Genomic DNA, 5,354 nt, shown 5'->3' with positions numbered 1-5,354 from the left:
AAACATCAAGATCGTCACCACGCCGTCGTGCTGACGGAACTCTCCCTCGACACTCTGCTGGATCGGAGTACGGGGGCCGTCATCGAGCTGAACATGTGCAAGAACTCGGAGGTGCCGTAGTTTCGGTGCTTGATCGGTCGGGCCGTGAAGACGTACGACTACATCAACCGTGTTGTGCTAACGCTTCCGCTTTCGGTCTACGAGGGTACGTGGACAACACTCTCCCCTCTCATTGCTATGCATCACCATGATCTTGCGTGTGCGTAGGATTTTTTTTTGAAATTACTACATTCCCCAACAGTGGCATCCGAGCCAGGTTTTATGCGTAGATGTTATATGCACGAGTAGAACACAAGTGAGTTGTGGGCGATACAAGTCATACTGCTTACCAGCATGTCATACTTTGGTTCGGTGGTATTGTTGGATGAAGCGGCCCAGACCGACATTACGCGTACACTTACGCGAGACTGGTTCTACCGACGTGCTTTGCACACAGGTGGCTGGCGGGTGTCAGTTTCTCCAACTCTAGTTGAACCGAGTGTGGCTACGCCCGGTCCTTGCGAAGGTTAAAACATCACTAACTTGACGAACTATCATTGTGGTTTTGATGCATAGGTAAGAACGGTTCTTGCTCAGCCCGTAGCAGCCACGTAAAATTTGCAACAACAAAGTAGAGGACGTCTAACTTGTTTTTGCAGGGCATGTTGTGATGTGATATGGTCAAGACGTGATGCTATATTTTATTGTATGAGATGATCATGTTTTGTCACCGAGTTATCGACAACTGGCAGGAGCCATATGGTTGTCGCTTTATTGTATGAAATGCAAGCGCCCTATAATTGCTTTACTTTATCACTAAGCGGTAGCGATAGTCGTAGAAGCAATAGATGGCGTAACGACAACGATGCTACGATGGAGATCAAGGTGTCGCGCCGGTGACGATGGTGATCACGACGGTGCTTCGGAGATGGAGATCACAAGCACAAGATGATGATGGCCATATCATATCACTTATATTTGATTGCATGTGATGTTTATCCTTTATGCATCTTTTTTTGCTTTGATTGACGGTAGCATTTTAAGATGATCTCTCACTAATTATCAAGAAGTGTTGTCCCTGAGTATGCACCATTGCGAAAGTTCTTCGTGCTGAGACACCACGTGATGATCAGGTGTGATAGGCTCTACGTTCAAATACAACGGGTGCAAAACAGTTGCACACGCGGAATACTCAGGTTAAACTTGACGAGCCTAGCATATATAGATATGGACTCGGAACACTGGAGACCGAAAGGTCGAGCGTGAATCATATAGTAGATATGATCAACATAGTGATGTTCACCATTGAAAACAACTCCATCTCACGTGATGATCGGAATGGTTTAGTTGATTTGGATCACGTGATCACTTAGATGATTAGAGGGATGTCTATCTAAGTGGGAGTTCTTAAGTAATTTGATTAATTGAACTTTAATTTATCATGAACTTCGTCCTGATAGTATTTTGCAAATTATGTTGTAGATCAATAGCTCGCGTTGTTGCTTCCCTATGTTTACTTTTTATATGTTCCTAGAGAACAACTATGTTGAAAGATATTAGTAGCAATGATGCGGTTTAGATTCGTGATCTGAGGTTTATCCTCATTGCTGCACAGAAGAATTATGTCCTTGATGCACCGCTAGGTGACAGACCTATTGTAGGAGCAGATGCAGACGTTATGAACGTTTGGCTAGCTCAATATGATGACTACTTGATAGTTTAGTGCACCATGCTTAACCGCTTAGAATCGGGACTTCAAAGATGTTTTGAACGTCATGGACCATATGAGATGTTCCAGGAGTTGAAGTTAATATTACAAGCTAATACCCGAGTTGAGAGATATGAAGTCTCCAACAAGTTCTATAGCTAAAAGATGGAGGAGAATCGCTCAACTAGTGAGCATGTGCTCAGATTGTCTGGGTACTACAATCGCTTGAATCAAGTGGGAGTTAATCTTCCAGATAAGATAGTGATTGACAGAGTTCTCTAGTCACTATCACCAAGTTGCTAGAACTTCATGATGAACTATGCAAGGGATGACAAAAACGATTCCCGAGCTCTTCGTGATGTTGAAATCGACGAAGGTAGAAATCAAGAAAGTGCATCAAGTGTTGATGATTGACAAGACCACTAGTTTCGAGAAAAGGGCAAAGGGAAAGAAAGGGAACTTCAAGTAGAAAGACAAGCAAGTTGTCACTCCCGTGAAGAAGCCCAGAGCTGGACCAAAGCCTAAAACTGAGTGCTTACACTGCAAAGGAAATGGTCATTGGAAACGGAAATGCCCTGAATATTTGGTGGATAAGAAGGATGGCAAAGTGAACAAGGGTATATTTGATATACAAGTTGTTGATGTGTGCCTTACTAGTGTTTATAGTAGCCCCTGAGTATTTGATACTTATTCGGTTGCTAAGATTAGTAACTCAAAATAGGAGTTGCATAATAAACATAGATTAGTTGAGGGGAAGTGACGATGAGTGTTGGAAGTAGTTCCAAGATTGATATGATCATCATCACACACTCCCTATACTTTCGGGATTAGTGTTAAACCTAAATAAATGTTATTTGGCGTTTGTGTTGAGCATGAATATGATTTGATCATGTTTATTGCAATACGGTTATTCATTTAAAGTCAGAGAATAATTGGTGTTCTGTTTACATGAATAAAACCTTCAATGGTCATACACCCAATGAAAATAGTTTGTTGGATCTCGATCATAGTGATACACATATTCATAATATTGATGCCAAAAGATGCAAAGTTAATAATGATAGTGCAACTTATTTGTGGCACTGCCTTTTGGGTCATATCGGTGCAAAGCGCATGAAGAAACTCCATAAAGATGGATCTTCGGAATCACTTGGTTATGAATCATTTGATGCTTGCGAACCATGCCTTTTGGGCAAGATGACTAAAACTCCGTTCCCCGGAACAATGGAACGAGCTACTAACTTGTTGGAAATAATACATACCGATGTATGCGGTCCAATGAGTGTTGATTCTCGTGGTGGGTTTCATTATTTTCTGACCTTCACAAATGATTTGAGCAGATATGCGTATATCTACTTAATGAAGCACAAGTCTGAAACATTTTAAAAGTTCAAAGAATTTCAGAGTGAAGTGGGGAATCATCATAACAAGAAAATAAAGTTTCTACAATCTGATCGTAGAGAAGAATATTTGAGTTACAAGTTTGACCTTCATTTTTCAAAATGTGTAATAGTTTCACAGCTCACGCCACATGGAACACCACAGCATAATGGTGTGTCTGAACATCGTAACCGCACTTTATTGGATATGGTGCGATCTATGATGTATCTTACCGATTTACCACTATCGTTGTGGGGTTATGCATTAGAGACAGTTGCATTCACTTTAAACAGGGCACCATCAAAAATCCGTTGAGACGATGCCTTATGAACTGTGGTTTGGCAAGAAACCGAAGTTATCGTTTCTTAAAGTTTGGGGCTGCGATGCTTATGCAAAAAAGTTTCAACCAGATAAGCTCGAACCCAAATCGGAGAAATGTGTCTTCATAGGATACCCAAAAGAGACTATTGGGTACACCTTCTATCACAGATCTGAGGGCAAAACTTTTGTTGCTAAATTCGGATCCTTTCTAGAGAAGGAGTTTCTCTCGAAAGAACTGAGTGGGAGGAAAGTAGTACTTGATGAGGTAATTGTACCTGCTCCCTTATTGGAAAGTAGTTCATCACAAGAACCGGTTCCTGTGACAACTACACCAATCAGTGAGGAAGCTAATAATATTGATCATGAAACTTCAGATCAAGTTACTACCGAACCTCGTAGGTCAACCAGAGTAAGATCCGCACCAGAGTGGTACGGTAATCCTATTCTGGAAGTCGTGTTACTTGACCATGACGAACCTACGAACTATGAGGAAGCGATGATGAGCCCAGATTCCGCAAAATGGCTTGAAGCCATGAAATCTGAGATGGGATCCATGTATGAGAACAAAGTGTGGACTTTGGTGGACTTGACCGATGATCGGCAAGCCATAAAAATAAATGGATGTTCAAGAGGAAGACGAACGTTGATAGTAGTGTTACTATCTACAAAGCTCGACTTGTCACAAAAAGGTTTTCGACAAGTTCAAAGGTGTTGACTACAATGAGATTTTCTCAACTGTAGCAATGCTTAAGTCTGTCCGAATCATGTTAGCAATTGCCACATTTTATGAAATCTGGCAAATGGATGTCAAAACTGCATTCCTTAATGGTTTTCTTAAAGAAGAGTTGTATATGATGCAACCATAAGGTTTTGTCAATCCTAAAGGTGCTAAATGTGCAAGATCCAGCGATCCATCTATGGACTGGTGCAAGCATCTCAGAGTTGGAACATACGCTTTGATAAGTTGACCAAAGCATATAATTTTATACAGACTTGCGGTGAAGCCTGTATTTACAATAAAGTGAGTGGGAGCACTATCGCCTTTCTGATAAATATATGTGAGTACCATATTGTTGATCAGAAATGATGTAGAATTTTTCTGGAAAGCATAAAGGAGTATTTGAAAGGAGTTCTTTAAAAGAAAGACCTCAGTAAAGCTACTTACATATTGAACATCAAGATCTATTGAGATAGATCTAGACGCTTGATAATTTTTTCAATAAGTACATAACTTGTCAAGATTTTGAAGTAGTTCAAAATGGAACAGTCAAAGAAAGAGTTCTTGCCTGTGTTGCAAAGGTGTAAAATTGAGTAAGACTCAAATCCCGACCACGGCAGAAAATAGAAAAGAGAATGAAAGTCATTCCCCATGCCTCAGTCATAGGTTCTATAAAGTATGCTATGCTATGTACCAGACCTATTGTATACCTTGCTCTGAATTTGGCAAGGGAGTACAATAGTGATCTAGGAGTAGATCACTGGACATTGGTCAAGAATATCCTTAGTGAGGACTAAGGAAATATTTCTCGATTATGGAGGTGATAAAAGAGCCCGTCGTAAAGAGTTACATCGGTGCAAGCTTTTACACTGATTCAGATGACTCTAAGTCTCAATCTGGATACATATTGAAAATGGGAGCAATTAGCTAGAGTAGCTCCGTGTAGAGCATTGTAGACATAGAATATTTGCAAAATACATACGGCTCTGAATGTGACAGACCCATTGACTAAGCTTCTCTCATGAGCAAAACATGATCACACCTTAGTACTCTTTGGGTATTAATCACATAGCGATGTGAACTAGATTATTGACTCTAGTAAACCCTTTGGGTGTTGGTCACATGACGATGTGAACTATGGGTGTTAATCATATACAGATATGAATATTGGTGCTAAATCACATGGCG

Source organism: Triticum aestivum, chromosome 3B (assembly GCF_018294505.1).
Source record: "Triticum aestivum cultivar Chinese Spring chromosome 3B, IWGSC CS RefSeq v2.1, whole genome shotgun sequence".
Classification (NCBI taxonomy): domain Eukaryota; kingdom Viridiplantae; phylum Streptophyta; class Magnoliopsida; order Poales; family Poaceae; genus Triticum; species Triticum aestivum.
Note: the sequence above shows the minus strand (reverse complement) of the source record.